Genomic DNA, 21,462 nt, shown 5'->3' with positions numbered 1-21,462 from the left:
AAGCTAAAAGTTTGTAGAACGACCACGCAGGATTTGAATTTCCCTCGTCTAGTGCACACATACCACCACTAGATGGCGCCATCCCATTACGGTAAAGCACTAGTGGTTGCAGATGGAAAGAAATATGAGGCCAACCGCTAATAACTAAATTTAATATCTACTTCTCGGTGCAACAGAACAAAAGGCAGATAGGATAGGCTTTGACTTAAGTCGTGTGTCTATTACATTCAAACATTTGCTTAAAAACTGGTTGTAAACATACACTGCATATGGGCGCATTGGAGAAAGGACGAGGAGGAGTGGAGGACCGCCTGTGCTGCGCTGCTGGAGGTATTATCTGAAACCCCTCCGTACCAAGACACACGTCCCCAGAAAAGACAGTTGTCGGTGTCGTTACCTGTACGAGTGTACGGCTTGCAGTCACTAGTGTCTATATAGCTCTGGGTACCGCTAAGTCCGTTGTAAGGGAAGAAAGTATTGTCTGTGTCTGATCAGTTAACTGCTAGCGAGACAACAAACGGAGCTTCAGCACACTGTCGTGGTGAACTGAGAGAACTGCACTGTGATACGTAAACCGTTATCCCAGTAGAGTAGTTATCTCTGTACGGAATCAGAAGTACTTTATTTATCCCAAACTGGGAATGTTTTGCGTTGCAGCAGCGAAATACTAAGAAGCAAAACAAATATAAATAATTAGAACTAAAAAATAATGAAGTAAAAATGAAAATGAAATACACAAATGTACAAAAAGGCAATAACAATATAGTGTAAATGCACAATGTTAAGTGTGAAGGAGTGCATGCTAAATCCAGTTTACAGAGAGGCTATGGAGCAGTGAGTTGTCTGCCAACCAGAGGGGTATTATTGTACAGAGTTATTGCAGTGGGCAGGAATGTTCTCCTGTACCTGTCCTTGTGACAGCGGAGCTGGAGCAGTCTGTTGGAGAAGGAGCTGCGCTGTCTGTCCAGCTGCAGGTGGAGAGGGTGGGTGGGGTTATCCATGATGGACAACAGTTTGTTCAGGGTCCTCATCTCCACCACAGCCTCAAAATTGTCCAGTTTGATGCCGATGACAGAGCCAGCTTTCCGGATCAGTTTATTGATTCTGCTGGTGTCACCGGCTCTGATACTGCCCCCCCAGCAGACGGCAGCAAAGAAGAGTGCACTAGCAACAACAAACTGGTTAAAGATCTCCAACATCTTGCTGCACACGTTGAAGGATCTCAGATTCCTCAGGAAATAGAGTCGGCTCATCCCCTTCTTGTACACAGCGTCAGTGTTGGCCCTCCAGTTCAGTCCATTGTCTAGGTGCACACCAAGGTACTTGTGATCCTCCACCACAGCTACATCCTCACTCAGAATGCACAGGGGCAGTGAGGACGTCCTCTTCTTCATGAAGTCAATGACCATCTCTCTGGTCTTGGCCACATTCAGAAGCAGATGATTTTTCCCCGTCCACTACACAAAATTATCCACCAGCCCTCTGTACTCCTCCTCCCGTCCATCCCTTATACACCCTACCACTGCAGAGTCATCTGAAAATGAGGTGGCAGGTGGCATGATGAACAGGAAAGGAGACAGCACAGTCCGCTGAGGGGCTCCTGTACTGCCAACCACCACATCACAAGACGTGTTGTTGTTATTGTAAATATTTTTTCTCTTTTTGCACTATTTTATTTATCTTATTTGCACCATGTATGTTGAGTTGTTGGAGGAGCATGGGACATAACATTTTCATTGCCAACATATACAGTGGGGCAAAAAAGTATTTAGTCAGCCACCAATTGTGCAAGTTCTCCCATTTAAAAAGATGAGAGAGGCCTGTAATTTTTATCATAGGTACACTTCAACTATGAGAGACAGAATGAGAAAGAAAAATCCAGGAAATCACATTGTAGGATTTTTAATGAATTAATTGGTAAATTCCTCTGTAAAATAAGTATTTGGTCACCTACAAACAAGCAAGATTTCTGGCTCTCACAGACCTGTAACTTCTTCTTTAAGAGGCTCCTCTGTCCTCCACTCGTTACCTGTATTAATGGCACCTTTTTGAACTCGTTATCAGTATAAAACACACCTGTCCATAACCTCAAACAGTCATACTCCAAACTCCACTATGGCCAAGACCAAAGAGCTGTCAAAGGAGACCAGAGACAAAATTGTAGACCTGCACCAGGCTGGGAAAACTGAATCTGCAATAGGTAAGCAGCTTGGTGTGAAGAAATCAACTGTGGGAGCAATTATTAGAAAATGGAAGACATACAAGACCACTGCTAATCTCCCTCGATCTGGGGCTCCATGCAAGATCTCACCCCATGGGGTCAAAATGATCACAAGAACGGTGAGCAAAAATCCCAGAACCACACGGGGGGACCTAGTGAATGACCTGCAGAGAGCTGGGACCAAAGTAACAGAGGCTACCATCAGTAACACACTACGCCGCCAGGGACTTAAATCCTGCAGTTCCAGACGTGTCCCCCTGCTTAAGCCAGTACATGTCCAGGCCCGTCTGAAGTTTGTTAGAGGGCATTTGGATGATCCAGAAGAGGATTGGGAGAATGTCATATGGTCAGATGAAACCAAAATATAACTTTTTGGTAAAAACTCAACTCGTCGTGTTTGGAGGAGAAAGAATGCAGAGTTGCATCCAAAGAACACCATACCTACTGTGAAGCATGGGGGTGGAAACATCATGCTTTGGGGCTGTTTTTCTGCAAAGGGACCAGGACGACTGATCCGTGTAAAGGAAAGAATGAATGGGGCCATGTATCGTGAGATTTTGAGTGAAAACCTCCTTCCATCAGCAAGGGCACTGAAGATGAAGCGTGGCTTGGTCTTTCAGCATGACAATGATCCCAAACACACCGCCAGGGCAACGAAGGAGTGGCTTCGTAAGAAGCATTTCAAGGTCCTGGAGTGGCCTAGCCAGTCTCCAGATCTCAACCCCATAGAAAATCTTTGGAGGGAGTTGAAAGTCCGTGTTGCCCAGTGACAGCCCCAAAACATCACTGCTTTAGAGGAGATCTGCATGGAGGAATGGGCCAAAATACCAGCAACAGTGTGTGAAAACCTTGTGAAGACTTACAGAAAACGTTTGACCTCTGTCATTGCCAACAAAGGGTATATAACAAAGTATTGAGAGGAACTTTTGTTATTGACCAAATACTTATTTTCCACAATAATTTGAAAATAAATTCATTAAAAATCCTACAATGTGATTTCCTGGATTTTTTTTTCTCATTCTGTCTCTCATAGTTGAAGTGTACCTATGATAAAAATTACAGGCCTCTCTCATCTTTTTAAATAGGAGAACCTGCACAATTGGTGGCTGACTAAATACTTTTTTGCCCCACTGTACGTTGTATATGCTGTGCATATGACCAATAAAACCTTGGAGTTACCTTACTTAAAAAATAAAATAAAACTGAGAGCTACCGGCCGATAGTCATTGGGCCCCAAGCAGGACCTCTTCCACAGCACTGGAATGGTCTCCGGGTGCAGGCTCAGGTTGAACAGGTGCTGAAGAACCGGAGACAGCTGGCTGGCGCAGGTCTTCAGAACCCTGGGGCTGATGCCTGCAGATTTGCCATGGTGTATTTTCTCCAGCCGTCTCTTCACCTGGCCTGTGGTTACAGTGAGGCAGGGGAGGGGGTTTGATGTCTCGGGTAGCAGGGAGGGACGTCAGAGGTGAGAAAGTAGAGTTCAGAGTGTTCAACAGTGATGGAGGGGTCAGAGGCACGGACAGCAGTGGGTGGATGTTGAAGTCCGGATACTCATCTCTGTGGTGGAGGTGAGGTGTGAAGTGGAGGAGACAGCAGCGGGGGCGGGGGGGCTGAACCTATTGAAGAAGGTGTTCAGCTTGTTAGCCCTCTCCAGAGTGCCGGTCGTCAGTCTCTCTCTCCCCTTGAACCCCGTGATGGCCTTCATTCCAGTCCACACATCCTTGCTATTGTTCTGCTGAAGCTTGGCCTCCAGCTTCTTTATGTAGGAATCCTTGCTCTTCCTCAGCTTGGCCCTCAGGTCGTGCTGGATGCTCCTCAGCAATGATTTGTCCCTAGACTTGAAAGCTTCCTTCTTCTTGTTTAAAAACTGCTTCAGGTCACTTGTAATCCAGGGTTTATTATTCGGAAAGCAGTGCATCCTAAAAGATGCATCCCCTATTATCAAAGCAGTATATCACAATGGTTACAGATGTACAGTAAATGAAACTTTGTTAGTAAATTGAGATTACGTTAACTGAAGAATGTGCAACTTCCAGTTTAAACAGATCTGATGTCTTGTGTATTTTAACTGCAGTAATACTATTTATGTAAGTTAAAAGTACTGGTTGACCCTCTCAGTGCAGGTAGCAATGTTTGATATAAAGCAGGACAGACAACAGAAGGAACCGTAGCACCCTCAAATGGAGGAGCAAGTTACCACCGTGGATATTATTTTCATTTCACATGTTATCAGGGGAGAGCGCGAACGCAGTCCCCCACTACCACAAATTATGCAATCGAGATTCCCACATTTGGGGAATTCGCAGAGGTCAGCTCAGCCGGAGTGCAATGGCCAAGCCTCGCCCTGGGTGAACCACCTTCTTGATCATGGTATCTCCCTTGCCAGGTAAGTATGAGTTGTACACGCTCCTGGCAGGCGACTGATTCACAGACACACCACATTCACTCAGGGGGCAGAAACTGTACAAATAACCAAAAACCGGAGATTAGAAGTGGGTGAGAATATTTAGGAATGTATACAGAACAAACTCTTTTGTTTTAAGGCTAAACGGACTATTTTCTCTTTAAAATGTGCCTCATTTCCCATGATGCAATGCTGCATTTCCATATCAATGGCAGATCTAAAATAACCTGTTTCCTCAGTTTTACCTCCAAAAAATGTGCAAAAGCCTGACAGCAAATTTAATGAGGCTGAAATAGATCATACTGCAATAAGGAAGATCCACATTAGAAGCTCAGAGGAAAGAATAACACCGTTTTGTTTCTCATATTGAAATTACAACCACTTCCTGTTTCTTTGTTTAGGACTGGGGACAGCCGGAAGACACTGCCATCTATTGGTCTGGAAGGGGATCAACACTGGCTGTTTTCAAATGAATAATACAACTAATTTAGCAATTAAGCCCAACAAAACGTTCATCTAATTAATATGCTGACGGAAATTAATGTTTAGAAAGTTATATTTTAAATGTTGAAAGGGCAGTAAAGCACGTTTAAGAACCTACTTGGCTACAGAGCGATGCCTGGTCATATCACACACTGTCATTGAGGAATATGCAACTTTCAGTTTAAACTGATCTTATGTCTTGTGTATTATTACTGCATAAATAACACTTATATCAGTTAAAAATAATGGTAAGTCCTCTCAGGGCAGGTAGAAAATGTTTGATCTGTCAAAGGCAGGACAGACAACAGAAGGAGCTATTGCACTCTCTGGTGGAGAAACAAGTAAACTCCATGAATTCTATTTTGTTTCACTCTTTCAAGTTATAACCACTTCCTGAGAGTACGAATATTCTGGATTCAGCTTTATATTTACACTACATAACTTGAGTGGTCTCAATCTTAGCATTTAACACCTGACAAGCACTTTCCCCAAAATGTCAAACTATTCCTTTAAAAATGAGATGCACACAAAAACAACAAAAGAAACGTAGACACAGACATTGCTATCATACCTGATATGCAGACATCCATGATTTTAAGCCACATTGTCTCCCTCTGTCAATCAGTCCAGATGACTAAAGCCGGAAACTGCATCGCCTATTTCTTTAGTGTCCACTAGAAAGACAGAGTAAACAAAGTAAAGAAAGACAGTTACAGGAGATCTTTCAGTTGCATTTCAATGATCTTTAATTAGAGAGTGATCAGAACTGGAGCAACCACATACAGATATAAAAAGCCTGGAAAAGGAAGTTCCAATTTATAATTTCCTATGTATTAGAAAATACAGGCGCTATATTATAATACGTGCCAGTATTTACACACACAGTAAATGTTTGTCGATTTCATGAGACTTGGCAACACTTGATTTGAAAGATAAAACCCCAAGTTTACCTGCGTAAACAATGCAGCAGATTCCTTCGCTAAATTCCTGTTTAAGCTCTGAGTTATTACCTAAAACTAAGAACATTTTACTGAAGTACCATACTTTACTTATGTTCATTTTATGCTACTTTGTATTCCACTACATGTATTACCTTGAATTTCTGTCGTTATTGATTATTGATCAAAAATATGATCAACACAAATAAATATTTAGTTACACCTGGATTATTTTCACATGCTACCCTGCAGCTTGATAACCGTTTCAATACATTAAGAATTAGGTTTTATAAATCCAAACCAATGATATATGATTCTGAAATGGGCCAATCAGCATAATGAATACTTTTAGTACTTTAAGTATATTTATATGCCAATACTTTTAGTAGTAAAAGTAGTAGTGTCATTTTCAAAGCAGGGCTTTTACTGATAACTATTCCTAAACTCTGTTAGTCCTACTGTTGCTGAAGTATAACATCACTGCACAAAACGCATAGTATTGCTCCAGGTACATAACATCATAGCAACAATAAATGCTAACGAAGGCCTGAAAGTTAAGAGACCACACTTCCCGTTTGATTTTGACACTGAGAGGGGGGTGCACCGTTCCTGGAGGTACTGCAATACCAGGTCGATGCGTGGAGTGGACGGAGCAAGCCCCTTTTCCATCTCCCTATTCCAAAAATCAATTTAATATATGGTCCCCGGGTAGGGGACGTATCAGATATTAAACTGATAAGAACAGATACTACACTTGATCTTAGCCAAAAGGCCGAGAAGCGATAACACCACACAGTCGTGGGAGAAGACCCCTTTCTCTGCACAGTCACTCTTACTCAAGGTTTAAAATATGTTTATATAACAAAAAACATAAAGGGGGGAGTAACAATCTACACATAACACAGTGCATAAGTAAAACGAGCACAAAACAGCAGCAAATGTCATTTTAACAAAGTAATGTGGTCGCATTTGAAGCTCCGTAGCGCTTCCTGGTCATGTGACACAGTTTAGTCCAATAGAAATGTAAAGCCTGAGCCACGTTATTAACAGTAAGGGAGAACGCTGTAACTTCCATTGTAAAACGTATTGAAATTTCTTCTGAACAGACAGATAGACAGAGAAAGTCTAAAAGCATATTATAGTATTATAGAGTTGCAACACTCTGTGATGTGCCGCCAGGGCAGTCACGTGGTTCATGTGAGCCCCGATAGTTCCAAACAAACACTGCGCTGTCATGTTATTCTATGGGACAGACAACATCGATTGCGTTATTGAATGGCAAATATTAAAGAAAACACACATCTAAGCACTTTTTCAGCTGTTATTACATTACTGCATATTTGTTAATGTCAGTTTTGCATTTGGAGAGGCAGAGTGACAACGGAAAGCTGTGTATTACTTAGGTTAGTTTTACATTTTTGGGGAAAAGCTTAGTGTTCATGTTAGCATGGGTTGCACTACTGGCTTTAGTAGTTCTAACTTAACTTTTCCTTTCCATATCATTCTTCTGATGATAGACGCTTATGATTTTCATTTTAACGTAACTGGGCTGTTTTATTGATTCGTGATTTTGCTTATAAATTCCGATTCAACCATTAGCCTACCATCGTGGTAGAGCTAAGAGGTTTGCTGTGGTCCGTTCAGCATTCGCCTAGCTCAGTTGTTCTGATGAAAGTGACCACCCCCAGGACCACAACACGAACATGATCATGAATATAAGAATATAATTGTAACATTAAGCTATACACATATTATCAAAACAATACAAATGAATTAATGATTGTATGTTTAGGTCTATAGTGAGTATAATAAGTGCAGTCATCAAGATTTTTCTTAGCTGTAACTCAACAAAGTAACTTTAGCAATTAACTATTATAACAAAACACTTGTTACTCCAGTTACAGCTATTGAGACATCAATGTCTGATAAAAATGAAGGTTTTGCTGTGTGTGATCAAGAAAAACTAAAACCAGGGGCAGGTGATCCATGACACCGCAACCATAAATAAACCTAATAAAACAAAAACAAACAGCAGATGAGAGCGCTGTTCTTCTGGAATTAAAGAATGTAACAACAAAACTAAAAGGTGGGATATGGTGGGGCAAAGTCAGGAGCAAGAAGAACAATTGCTCTAAAACAGTTAACACGGAACAGTACAAAAAACGTAGTACAGTAAGTCAACATAATGAAAAGTTAGTATATCCCAAAATTCATTATTAATCACAAACACCACCTTATTTCTACTAGTGCTAGCAGTTAATCTTATATCATACACAAAGCCAACTAACAATGGCTGACACAATCAGGTTCAGCAGATAAAAGCAAAAGCCCAAAATCAAAACCATCATCGCATAGAATAACAGGCAAAGTCCTTCTCAGTCTGCTCCAGGTTTAGTTAAACTGCCCTTTATTTGAAATAGCCATAAAAAAAATCTGGAGATGTGGAGTGGAGAAGTGGAGATGAAACCATTAGATCTTAAATCAAAGAATGTAGCGTGTACTACAGCTGAGGTTAAAAGAGAACAGCTACTAGAGTGTCGTGCTTAAAATACATTTTACGCAAGAAAAAGAAAAAGAAAGCCAAGAAATATAATTTCTCTATAAAATGATCTTGACTTAAAATGTTCAGAAAAAAAACATTCAACAGAAACGTAAAGTCACCTTGCAGAGTCCAACCACGTGCGTAGCCCAACTTGGATTAGCTTTTTCCACTAGTTAAATTAGTTCCATTTGATATTACTCTATATTTTTTTTAATATCACACTTAAAAAAGGCATGGTGCACACAATTTGAAACCATAAGTCAAACTGAGTAATATCTAAGTTACTGTAAAAGCCATTTATTAGAGATGCTAATTAAGCACGTTTTACACTAGCATACCAGTGGACGTCTGTGACGTCACCGTCGCCATCTTGTTAGCGATGTCCTGAAGCGCTCACCTACGATATTCTATTATGCGATCCTTCCGAGGTTTATCAGTTATTAAACACACAATAGTATTAATGCAGCATCAATGACTGAGAAGTAGATGCGGTGTGTTTAGTATGCAACTCCACGCGTCCTTCTCCCTCTACTCATATATACACACAATACAATATTAGCTATATGCTATCTAAACATAACATCCGGTAATACTACCGGAATTGGAATTATTTTTTAAGGTTCCGTTTCAATATATTGATTATTTCTTACAACAGTAGCAAACATATCCATCAACCTCTTATTCTTACGTTTCCGGTTATAACAAAACATTAACATGGGACTTAAATTACTTTCTTAACGTGTACGCCGCCTTGCAGTTAGCTAGCTTTGTCACTAGCATGCTTCGGCTTAATTGGCGTTGCTGGATGTCCTCAGTTGCGCAAAAATAACAAAAAACTATTAAATAACAAGTTGCAAAAATGCCCTTACCGTCCGAAACCCCACCTATATAATATGTCCAACGTTTATGATTAAGCCCAGCAACTCTTCAAAGGGTTTATGAAACCGTTTTAAGTGCGACACACCTTGCTCCGTTGATTGTTTATTTTTTCTTGTTCATCCGGGAACTTTTGGGTGGTGGGTGGGGTCTGATCCTTAATGATCTCCTTCATTAAAACGTTTATCTGTGTCGTAATTTTGCTTATAAATAAAGTATGCCTACTGTTACAAAGTTAATTTGTGGCACATATATGAATTAGTAAATGCTGTTGTAAATTAAACGAAACCTGCGTTGTTATTCAGGTAGTCCACTTATTACAATACCATATCAATGTCACATAACTTTGTATCCAAAATACCCTATCTAAAATGTGTATTATTTTATTGTTTTTAAATATAATAATGAATATGGAATAACTTGAAAAAGTTCAGGGACTTCACTTTGAGAAACTCTGGATTTATGGGAAAGCTTTAAAAGCTAAAAGTTTGTAGAACGACCACGCAGGATTTGAATTTCCCTCGTCTAGTGCACACATACCACCACTAGATGGCGCCATCCCATTACGGTAAAGCACTAGTGGTTGCAGATGGAAAGAAATATGAGGCCAACCGCTAATAACTAAATTTAATATCTACTTCTCGGTGCAACAGAACAAAAGGCAGATAGGATAGGCTTTGACTTAAGTCGTGTGTCTATTACATTCAAACATTTGCTTAAAAACTGGTTGTAAACATACACTGCATATGGGCGCATTGGAGAAAGGACGAGGAGGAGTGGAGGACCGCCTGTGCTGCGCTGCTGGAGGTATTATCTGAAACCCCTCCGTACCAAGACACACGTCCCCAGAAAAGACAGTTGTCGGTGTCGTTACCTGTACGAGTGTACGACTTGCAGTCACTAGTGTCTATATAGCTCTGGGTACCGCTAAGTCCGTTGTAAGGAAGAAAGTATTGTCTGTGTCTGATCAGTTAACTGCTAGCGAGACAACAAACGGAGCTTCAGCACACTGTCGTGGTGAACTGAGAGAACTGCACTGTGATACGTAAACCGTTATCCCAGTAGAGTAGTTATCTCTGTACGGAATCAGAAGTACTTTATTTATCCCAAACTGGGAATGTTTTGCGTTGCAGCAGCGAAATACTAAGAAGCAAAACAAATATAAATAATTAGAACTAAAAAATAATGAAGTAAAAATGAAAATGAAATACACAAATGTACAAAAAGGCAATAACAATATAGTGTAAATGCACAATGTTAAGTGTGAAGGAGTGCATGCTAAATCCAGTTTACAGAGAGGCTATGGAGCAGTGAGTTGTCTGCCAACCAGAGGGGTATTATTGTACAGAGTTATTGCAGTGGGCAGGAATGTTCTCCTGTACCTGTCCTTGTGACAGCGGAGCTGGAGCAGTCTGTTGGAGAAGGAGCTGCGCTGTCTGTCCAGCTGCAGGTGGAGAGGGTGGGTGGGGTTATCCATGATGGACAACAGTTTGTTCAGGGTCCTCATCTCCACCACAGCCTCAAAATTGTCCAGTTTGATGCCGATGACAGAGCCAGCTTTCCGGATCAGTTTATTGATTCTGCTGGTGTCACCGGCTCTGATACTGCCCCCCCAGCAGACGGCAGCAAAGAAGAGTGCACTAGCAACAACAAACTGGTTAAAGATCTCCAACATCTTGCTGCACACGTTGAAGGATCTCAGATTCCTCAGGAAATAGAGTCGGCTCATCCCCTTCTTGTACACAGCGTCAGTGTTGGCCCTCCAGTTCAGTCCATTGTCTAGGTGCACACCAAGGTACTTGTGATCCTCCACCACAGCTACATCCTCACTCAGAATGCACAGGGGCAGTGAGGACGTCCTCTTCTTCATGAAGTCAATGACCATCTCTCTGGTCTTGGCCACATTCAGAAGCAGATGATTTTTCCCCGTCCACTACACAAAATTATCCACCAGCCCTCTGTACTCCTCCTCCCGTCCATCCCTTATACACCCTACCACTGCAGAGTCATCTGAAAATGAGGTGGCAGGTGGCATGATGAACAGGAAAGGAGACAGCACAGTCCGCTGAGGGGCTCCTGTACTGCCAACCACCACATCACAAGACGTGTTGTTGTTATTGTAAATATTTTTTCTCTTTTTGCACTATTTTATTTATCTTATTTGCACCATGTATGTTGAGTTGTTGGAGGAGCATGGGACATAACATTTTCATTGCCAACATATACGTTGTATATGCTGTGCATATGACCAATAAAACCTTGAAACCTTGGAGTTACCTTACTTAAAAAATAAAATAAATCTGAGAGCTACCGGCCGATAGTCATTGGGCCCCAAGCAGGACCTCTTCCACAGCACTGGAATGGTCTCCGGGTGCAGGCTCAGGTTGAACAGGTGCTGAAGAACCGGAGACAGCTGGCTGGCGCAGGTCTTCAGAACCCTGGGGCTGATGCCTGCAGATTTGCCATGGTGTATTTTCTCCAGCCGTCTCTTCACCTGGCCTGTGGTTACAGTGAGGCAGGGGAGGGGGTTTGATGTCTCGGGTAGCAGGGAGGGACGTCAGAGGTGAGAAAGTAGAGTTCAGAGTGTTCAACAGTGATGGAGGGGTCAGAGGCACGGAGAGCAGTGGGTGGATGTTGAAGTCCGGATACTCATCTCTGTGGTGGAGGTGAGGTGTGAAGTGGAGGAGACAGCAGCGGGGGCGGGGGGGGCTGAACCTATTGAAGAAGGTGTTCAGCTTGTTAGCCCTCTCCAGAGTGCCGGTCGTCAGTCTCTCTCTCCCCTTGAACCCCGTGATGGCCTTCATTCCAGTCCACACATCCTTGCTATTGTTCTGCTGAAGCTTGGCCTCCAGCTTCTTTATGTAGGAATCCTTGCTCTTCCTCAGCTTGGCCCTCAGGTCGTGCTGGATGCTCCTCAGCAATGATTTGTCCCTAGACTTGAAAGCTTCCTTCTTCTTGTTTAAAAGCTGCTTCAGGTCACTTGTAATCCAGGGTTTATTATTCGGAAAGCAGTGCATCCTAAAAGATGCATCCCCTATTACCAAAGCAGTATATCAAAATGGTTACAGATGTACAGTAAATGAAACTTTGTTAGTAAATTGAGATTACGTTAACTGAAGAATGTGCAACTTCCAGTTTAAACAGATCTGATGTCTTGTGTATTTTAACTGCAGTAATACTATTTATGTAAGTTAAAAGTACTGGTTAACCCTCTCAGTGCAGGTAGCAATGTTTGATCTGTCAAAAGCAGGACAGACAACAGAAGGAACCGTAGCACCCTCAAATGGAGGAGCAAGTTAACTCCGTAGATATTATTTTCATTTCACATGTTATCAGGGGAGAGCGCGAACGCAGTCCCCCACTACCACAAATTATGCAATCGAGATTCCCACATTTGGGGAATTCGCAGAGGTCAGCTCAGCCGGAGTGCAATGGCCAAGCCTCGCCCTGGGTGAACCACCTTCTTGATCATGGTATCTCCCTTGCCAGGTAAGTATGAGTTGTACACGCTCCTGGCAGGGAACTGATTCACAGACACACCACATTCACTCAGGGGGCAGAAACTGTACAAATAACCAAAAACCGGAGATTAGAAGTGGGTAATAATATTTAGGAATGTATACAGAACAAACTCTTTTGTTTTAAGGCTAAACGGACTATTTTCTCTTTAAAATGTGCCTCATTTCCCATGATGCAATGCTGTATTTCCATATCAACGGCAGATCTAAAATAACCAGTTTCCTCAGTTTTACCTCCAAAAAATGTGCAACAGCCTGACAGCAAAGTTAAATGAGGCTGAAATAGATCATACTGCAATAAGGAAGATCCACATTAGAAGCTCAGAGGAAAGAATAACACCGTTGTGTTTCTCTCATTCAAATTACAACCACTTCCTGTTTCTTTGTTTAGGACTGGGGACAGCCGGAAGACACTGCTATCTATTGGTCTGGAGGGGGATCAACACTGGCTGTTTTTAAATCTTTACAAAAGCAGAACAACTAAATTAAAAAACTGTAGCATTAAAAAGGACCATGTAGCTAATACAACATCACTAAATAACATTTAGAAAACTGAACATGGTGACTTTCATTTAAGTGATGATTTATAGCAGGACTGATACAATAGATTGAATTGCTTTTGGCCGTGTAGGCTAATTATTATATTTCAATATTTGTAGTAGGTCTCTCTGTGCACCGGTAACAGCAAGAACATAAAGTGAACACTTACACAATGGTGCCTGGGCTCTGAAAGAGTGTTTCTGCAGCACTATAGCAATGAATCCAAGCAACATTTAATCAAATGAATAAGCCTGATTACGGACAAATAATTGAGTGTTTAGAAGTTAGTTTTAAATGTTGAAAGGACAGTGAACTCAGCACGGTTAACAACCTCGTCGTCTACAGAGAGAGATAGGTACTTTATTGATCCCGATTTGGGACATTTTTATACTGCAGCAGCTCAATAAATAAAATAGCAATAACAACAACTGTATAAAATATACATACAAAATGAACACAAAATGAAATGAAAAATAAACACAGATATAAGCAGTACTGTAAAGTAGGATATTGTATATACCTTCGGTGTTGGAGGAACAGAATATTAAATAGGATCTAAATGTGAAATGAACAGCGTTCAAGTCCAGTAGTGCAGTAGAGCGATGCCTGGTCATGTCACACAATGTAGACCAATCAAAACTTAAAACCCCAAAAAACCTAACTTACCATCAGTGAAGAATGTGCAACTTCCAGTTTAAACAGATCTTATGTCTTGTGTATTATAACTGCAGTAACACTTTTTATATCTGTTAGAAGTACTGGTTAACCCTCTCAGTGCAGATAGTAAGTAATGTGTGATCTGTCAAAGGCAGGACAGACAACAGAAGGAGCTACTGAGGCACCCTCAGGTGGGTAAAGAGGTAAACTACTAGTGTTGTTACCTCCGACTCTCCTGCTTCGAAGCTTGTATCAAAAAATGAACCAGCGCAAGGCAAAGCAATGTATCGGTGCTTGATTCGTTTGCTGCTGATCACGTGACCAATGACGTCCGAAGCTTCGTTTCAACGCACACTCACGTGACTGCTTCAATTCGATTCAAAGGTGCGCGAAACGGCGCGCGAGTTGTGGGGTTTGAAGTAGTCGAGAATCAGACAGTCAGTAGTAGTACAGCGAGTTGCGAGTAGTAGTAGTAGTAGCAAAGTAGTCGAGAGCAGTGTTGCGAGTCAGAACAGTCAGTATAACTAGTAGTAGTAGTAGTAGCAAAGTAGTCGAGAGCAGTGTTGCGAGTCAGAACAGTAAGTATAGCGAGTATAGTAGCAAAGAGAAAATAGTTAATTGCAATGGAACCTGTTGCAAAGAGAGGCCGCTCCGAGATGTGGGAGCACTTTAATTTGATTTCTCCTAACAAGGTTGCCAATAGGGCAGGCAAAACCTATATAATTTTATAGCGTAATTATGGATGTTTTTGGAAGTAGGCTAAGCTTTGGCAAAGCAGCTCCCCACAATGTTTTAATTGTGTTATGGTTAACTGATCATGCAACACATCTGCCTGTGTCATGTCATGTCATGGATGAACTTACTGGCTAACCACCCACGAAATCTAGCATTCTTTGCATATATCTAATAATGAAATGTTGTCCCAGGTGTATGGTTCACTTTATTCTACTATAGAATAAACTTGTGTCATCAAAATTATCCTGTGTGCCATGTGTAATTGTAGTGAATGTGTGCATTGGATAGGTCATAATGGCGATTTGGCTTGTATCATAGCCTATTGGCAATGGTTAGTGAAGTTGTTACACATGCGTATAAGTATATATATGTTTTTTTAATTATGTTTTCAGGTCCAATGTTTGGTTTGCCATCAACAGCTGGCCTATAATAATAACACCTCATCCATGCTGAGGCATTTCCGTGCTAAGCATGAGGCTGGCCAAGCTGCAGCGAGCATCCGGGGTGAGTACCATTGCTCTAATTCAGTAGTTCCCTCCTACATGTAATCGTCATGTTAATATATGTTTATGCATTTATTTCATGGCAGCATTTATTCATTAAAAGTACTCGCAGTGGTATTATGTTATGTAGCCATGACCTTTTGTTGTGTTGCAGGCGATAGAAAGGCCAAGATTGATGAGGCACTGGTGAACATGATTGTCCAGGATTCCCAGCCTTTCAAGGTATAAGGATATGTATTTTCCACATACATAGAGATATTTTTTTCTGTAAAACACATATTAAATATCTTCTACTGTTTAGGTTGTGGATGATCAAGGTTTCAGAGCCTTGGTTTCCCTTTTGGACCCTACGTATGTCCTTCCATCAAGGCAGACCTTGAAGTCCATGATGGAGGCAAGGTATCGTGAGGAGAAGCAGAAGGCCAAAGACAAGGTTCAGAAGGCTACTGCTGTGGCCTTGACCTCGGATATGTGGACATCCATCCACATGGATTCCTACCTGGCCTTCACTTGCCATTTTGTGGATGAGGAAGACAAGTTGGCGACTGTTTTGCTGGCAGTTGCTAAGTTTGGGGAGCGCCACACTGCATCCAACATTGCAACTGTGAAAGGGTCAATTCTGGAAGAGTGGGAAATACCCAAAGCAAAGGTCATGTGCCTTACTACAGATGGTGCCTCAAATATGCACCTCTGTAGTAGCATCATGGAGGTAAGGCACAGCCACTGCATTGCTCATGCCTTGAATTTGGTGGTGAAGAAGGCCCTCAAACTAACCCCAGGTCTGGAGGAGGTGCGCACTAAGGCAAGAGATATTGCCACTTACTTCAGGACCAGCACTGTAGCCAGAGAGCGGCTTCTCTGCCTTCAAAACCAAATGGGTGGTCCAACAAATAAACTCATTCAAGAGGTGGACACAAGATGGAACAGCACCTTAGACATGCTCCAAAGACTGTACGAGCAGAGAGAGCCAGTGGGTGCAGCCTTGGCCTCTCTTCAGACAGATGTGGCACCATTGACCTCCAATCAATACCACAGCATAAGTCAGTGCATTTCTCTTTTGGCCCCTCTCAAAGAAGCCACAGTTGAGCTTTCTGCCGAGAAACATGTGTCAGGTTCGAAAATAATTCCGCTGGTGAAGATGCTGCGGCACATTATTGCAACAAAACAAAGGCAGCTTACAGATGAAATGGCCAGAGATTTGGCTAAACATTTGTTAACGCTAACGTCTGAAAAGCTTGGGAATTATGAGGTTGCAGGACAGCATGCTCTGGCCACTCTCCTGGATCCTCGTTTTAAAACCATGGGGTTTTGCAACACCACACACCAGCAAAATGGTGTTAAAAAACTTATGGCAGAATGTGCCACTGTTATAAGGCAAAAAACACCTGATCCGGCACCCTCCGATGATCCTACCCCATCAACTTCACATGATGCACCTTCAACCTCTGATTCATCAGGTATGGATGCAGTTTCAATGTTGTAGTGTTTATGTATAATATACAGTATATTGATTGCATTCCTGTACCATTACCGTTTCAGGCCTGTGGGAGCTGTTGGATGCACAAGTTTTGGAGAAGAGGAAGGTCAAAAGTGCTACAGCCAATGCCTCTGTAGAGACGAACCGGTACCTTGCAGAGCCCAACATTCCACGAAATGAAGACCCACTTGAGTATTGGGTCAAGCACAAGCATGTGTACCCCCATCTTTTTGTGTTGGCACGGAATCTTTTGTGCATTCCGGCCTCATCTGTGCCATGTGAACGCGTTTTTTCCAAGGCTGGGGAAATAGTTTCCAAGAAGAGAAACCGACTAAACCCCAGTACTGTGGAGAAAATTGTGTTTCTTAATAAAAATCGATTTTAATTTCATGTCCCATCCCACCCAACCCCTGTTCACAAGCACCTCCATGTTCTTGCCCTTCCATGTGTAACCTGTCCACAAGCACTTTCACTGCACCTCCATGTTCTTGCCCTTCCATGTGTAACCTGTCCACAAGCACTTCCCTGCCACACTGATCTCTCCTCTGTAAAACCCTTGCCACATTCAAGAAATAGTTCAAATAAGTCACTATGACTGCCATAAACTGCACAGGCATTAGGAAGCACTTGCAATTATTTTCAATCTCACATTTGTGTAAAACGAAGATCTATCTTCTGCTAGTATGATCACTCACACATGCACAAAGCTGCAAACAAAGGTACAGAAAGACACCCAGACACAATTGTGAAATACACAAACATGGACACAATTCATACGAGAAAAGCAGTAGTTTTATTCAAATAGGAATCCACATATTGATGACATGATTTATTGGTTCAAGTTTTCATAGTCATGTTCAGCCCACAGAGAGGGAGGCAAAATATAGGGTGTTTGAAACATACTGCACTACACGTTTTCAACAGCAGAGGTCACCCTAGAGTTTTAGATGCATTGAATGAATGAACCTTTTTCCAATACAATTGAATGGAAAGCTTCACTGGTTCATAAAGCTTTACTTTGCCATCACTATAAACTACATGGATATTTTTTCATTTCACATGTTATCAGGGGAGAGCGCGAACGCAGTCCCCCACTACCACAAATTATGCAGTCGAGATTCCCACATTTGGGGAATTCGCAGAGGTCAGCTCAACCGGAGTGCAATGGCCAAGCCTCGCCCTGGGTGAACCACCTTCTTGATCATGGTATCTCCCCTGCCAGGTAAGTATGAGTTGTACACGCTCATGGCAGGCGACTGATTCACAGACACACCACATTCACTCAGGGGGCAGAAACTGTACAAATAACCAAAAACCGGAGATTAGAAGTGGGTGATAATATTTAGGAATCTATACAGAACAAACTCTTTTGTTTTAAGGCTAAACAGACTATTTTATCTTTAAAATGTGCCTCATCTCCCATGATGCAATGCTGCATTTCCATATCAATGGCAGATCTAAAATAACCAGTTTCCTCAGTTTTACCTCCAAAAAATGTGCAACAGCCTGACAGCAAAGTTAAATGAGGCTAAAATAGATCATACTGCAATAAGGAAGATCCACATTAGAAGCTCAGAGGAAAGAATAACACCTTTTTGTTTCTCTCATTCAAATTACAACCACTTCCTGTTTCTTTGTTTAGGACTGGGGACAGCCGGAAGACACTGCCATCTATTGGTCTGGAAGGGGATCAACACTGGCTGTTTTCAAATGAATAATACAACTAATTTAGCAATGAAGCCCAACAAAACGTTCATCTAATTAATAAGCGTGTTTACGGAAATGAATGTTTAGAAAGTTATATTTTAAATGTTGAAAGGGCAGTTAAGCACGTTTAAGAACCTACTTGGCTACAGAGTGATGCCTGGTCATATCACACACTGTCATTGAGGAATATGCAACTTTCAGTTTAAACTGATCTTATGTCTTGTGTATTATTACTGCATAAATAACATTTATATCAGTTAAAAATAATGGTAAGTCCTCTCAGGGCAGGTAGAACATTTTTTATCTGTCAAAGGCAGGACAGACAACAGAAGGAGCTATTGCACCCTCTGGTGGAGAAACAAGTAAACTCCATGAATTCTATTTTGTTTCACTCTTTCAAGTTATAACCACTTCCTGGGAGTACAAATATTCTGGATTCAGCTTTATATTTACAGTACATAACTTGAGTGGTGTCAATCTTAGCATTTAACACCTGACAAGCACTTGCCCCAAAATGTCAAACTATTCCTTTAAAAATGAGATTCACACAAAAACAACAAAAGAAACGTAGACACCGACATTGCTATCATACCTGCTTTGCAGACATCCATGATTTTAAGCGAAATTGTCTCCCTCTGTCAATCAGTCCAGATGACTAAAGCCGGAAACTGCCTCGCCTATTTCTTTAGTGTCCACTAGAAAGACAGAGTAAACAAAGTAAAGAAAGACAGTTACAGGAGATCTTTCAGTTGCATTTCAATGATCTTTAATTAGAGAGTGATCAGAACTGGAGCAACCACATACAGATATAAAAAGCCTGGAAAAGGAAATTCCAATTTATAATTTCCTATGTATTAGAAAATACAGGCGCTATATTATAATACGTGCCAGTATTTACACACACAGTAAATGTTTGTCGATTTCATGAGACTTGGCAACACTTGATTTGAAAGATAAAACCCCAAGTTTACCTGCGTAAACAATGCAGCAGATTCCTTCGCTAAATTCCTGTTTAAGCTCTGAGTTATTACCTAAAACTAAGAACATTTTACTGAAGTACCATACTTTACTTATGTTCATTTTATGCTACTTTGTACTCCACTACATGTATTACCTTGAATTTCTTTCCAGTTATTGATTATTGATCAAAAATATGATCAACACAAATAAATATTTAGTTACACCTGGATTATTTTCACATGCTACCCTGCAGCTTGATAACCGTTTCAATACATTAAGAATTAGGTTTGATAAATCCAAACCAATGATATATGATTCTGAAATGGGCCAATCAGCATAATGAATACTTTTAGTACTTTAAGTATATTTATATGCCAATACTTTTAGTAGTAAAAGTAGTAGTGTCATTTTCAAAGCAGGGCTTTTACTGATAACTATTCCTAAACTCTGTTAGTCCTACTGTTTGCTGAAGTATAACATCACTGCACAAAACGCATAGTATTGCTCCAGGTACATAACATCATAGCAACAATAAATGCTAAAGAAGGCCTGAAAGTTAAGAGACCACACTTCCCGTTTGATTTTGACACTGAGAGGGGGGTGCACCGTTCCTGGAGGTACTGCAATACCAGGTCGATGCGTGGAGTGGACGGAGCAAGCCCCTTTTCCATCTCCCTATTCCAAAAATCAATTTAATATATGGTCCCCGGGTAGGGGACGTATCAGATATTAAACTGATAAGAACAGATACTACACTTGATCTTAGCCAAAAGGCCGAGAAGCGATAACACCAAATTGTCGTGGGAGAAGACCCCTTTCTCTGCACAGTCACTCTTACTCAAGGTTTAAAATATGTTTATATAACAAAAAACATAAAGGGGGGAGTAACAATCTACACATAACACAGTGCATAAGTAAAACGAGCACAAAACAGCAGCAAATGTCATTTTAACAAAGTAATGTGGTCGCATTTGAAGCTCCGTAGCGCTTCCTGGTCATGTGACACAATTTAGTCCAATAGAAATGTAAAGCCTGAGCCACGTTATTAACAGTCAGGGAGAACGCTGTAACTTCCATTGTAAAACATATTGAAATTTCTTCTGAATAGACAGATAGACAGAGAAAGTCTAAAGCATATTATAGTATTATAGAGTTGCAACACTCTGTGATGTGCCGCCAGGGCAGTCACGTGGTTCATGTGAGCCCCGATAGTTCCAAACAAACGCTGTGCTGTCATGATATTTTATGGGACAGACAGCATCGATTGCGTTATTGAATGGCAAATATTAAAGAAAACACACATCTAAGCACTTTTTCAGCTGTTATTACATTACTGCATATTTGTTAATGTCAGTTTTGCATTTGGAGAGGCAGGGTGACAACGGAAAGCTGTGTATTACTTAGGTTAGTTTTACATTTTTGGGGAAAAGCATAGTGTTCATGTTAGCATGGGTCTCACCAGAGGCGGCTGGCCCATAGGGGGCGCTGGGGCTCTGCCCCACCTGCTGTTGAGGGGAAAAAATATTTTTTGCATATTTTTTTTTAAATCAATGTCAGTTTTACTTAATAATGTGTGTGCCTACATGCAATTTAAATCATTTAAACAACATTTCCACCAACTAACACTCATTAAACAGTGAATTTCCACTGACAGACAGTGTATCATTCTCTCATGGGGCGATCGGCAAAGTGCCCCTGACCGGCAGCTAAACAGCCAATCCGGTTATGGTTGCTAGGGGGAAATTATGAATAATTGGCCTATCAACGTCGCCAAATTTAACGCCGGTGGGGCGATGGAAATTTAGCCCCAACTGCTACGTAAAATGCGTGAAGGTTTAGGATTGCTGTAGCTACATAAGGAGCCAGCGATAGTTTTTTTTCGTAGTGCGACTCCCAGACTC

At 41.4% G+C, this 21,462-nt stretch overlaps 1 long non-coding RNA gene and 5 other non-coding genes across 6 annotated transcripts; all 6 read right to left on the bottom strand.

The window, feature by feature from the left end:
* Positions 1 to 4,451: 4,451 nt before the first annotated feature.
* LOC134876362 (U1 spliceosomal RNA) lies at positions 4,452 to 4,615 on the bottom strand. Its single transcript, XR_010167410.1, has one exon. It is a non-coding gene; the product is annotated as a U1 spliceosomal RNA (small nuclear RNA).
* Positions 4,616 to 4,972: 357 nt separating this feature from the next.
* Positions 4,973 to 9,553, bottom strand: LOC134875785 (uncharacterized). The gene is made up of 3 exons (XR_010167283.1): positions 9,458 to 9,553; positions 5,680 to 5,782; positions 4,973 to 5,084 (listed from the first exon to the last, which is right to left on the bottom strand). It is a non-coding gene; the product is annotated as an uncharacterized LOC134875785 (long non-coding RNA).
* Positions 6,640 to 6,830, bottom strand: LOC134876369 (U2 spliceosomal RNA). The gene has a single exon (XR_010167417.1). It is a non-coding gene; the product is annotated as a U2 spliceosomal RNA (small nuclear RNA).
* A 3,244-nt stretch (positions 9,554 to 12,797) lies between the features above and the next one.
* LOC134876361 (U1 spliceosomal RNA) lies at positions 12,798 to 12,961 on the bottom strand. The gene has a single exon (XR_010167409.1). It is a non-coding gene; the product is annotated as a U1 spliceosomal RNA (small nuclear RNA).
* Positions 12,962 to 17,960: 4,999 nt separating this feature from the next.
* LOC134876358 (U1 spliceosomal RNA) lies at positions 17,961 to 18,124 on the bottom strand. The gene has a single exon (XR_010167406.1). It is a non-coding gene; the product is annotated as a U1 spliceosomal RNA (small nuclear RNA).
* A 2,032-nt stretch (positions 18,125 to 20,156) lies between these two features.
* LOC134876368 (U2 spliceosomal RNA) lies at positions 20,157 to 20,347 on the bottom strand. The gene has a single exon (XR_010167416.1). It is a non-coding gene; the product is annotated as a U2 spliceosomal RNA (small nuclear RNA).
* Between the last annotated feature and the right edge of the window lie 1,115 nt (positions 20,348 to 21,462).

The sequence above is a fragment of the Eleginops maclovinus genome, chromosome 14, assembly GCF_036324505.1.
Source record: "Eleginops maclovinus isolate JMC-PN-2008 ecotype Puerto Natales chromosome 14, JC_Emac_rtc_rv5, whole genome shotgun sequence".
Classification (NCBI taxonomy): Eukaryota; Metazoa; Chordata; class Actinopteri; order Perciformes; family Eleginopidae; genus Eleginops; species Eleginops maclovinus.
This window is presented reverse-complemented; position numbering and strand designations above follow the sequence as displayed.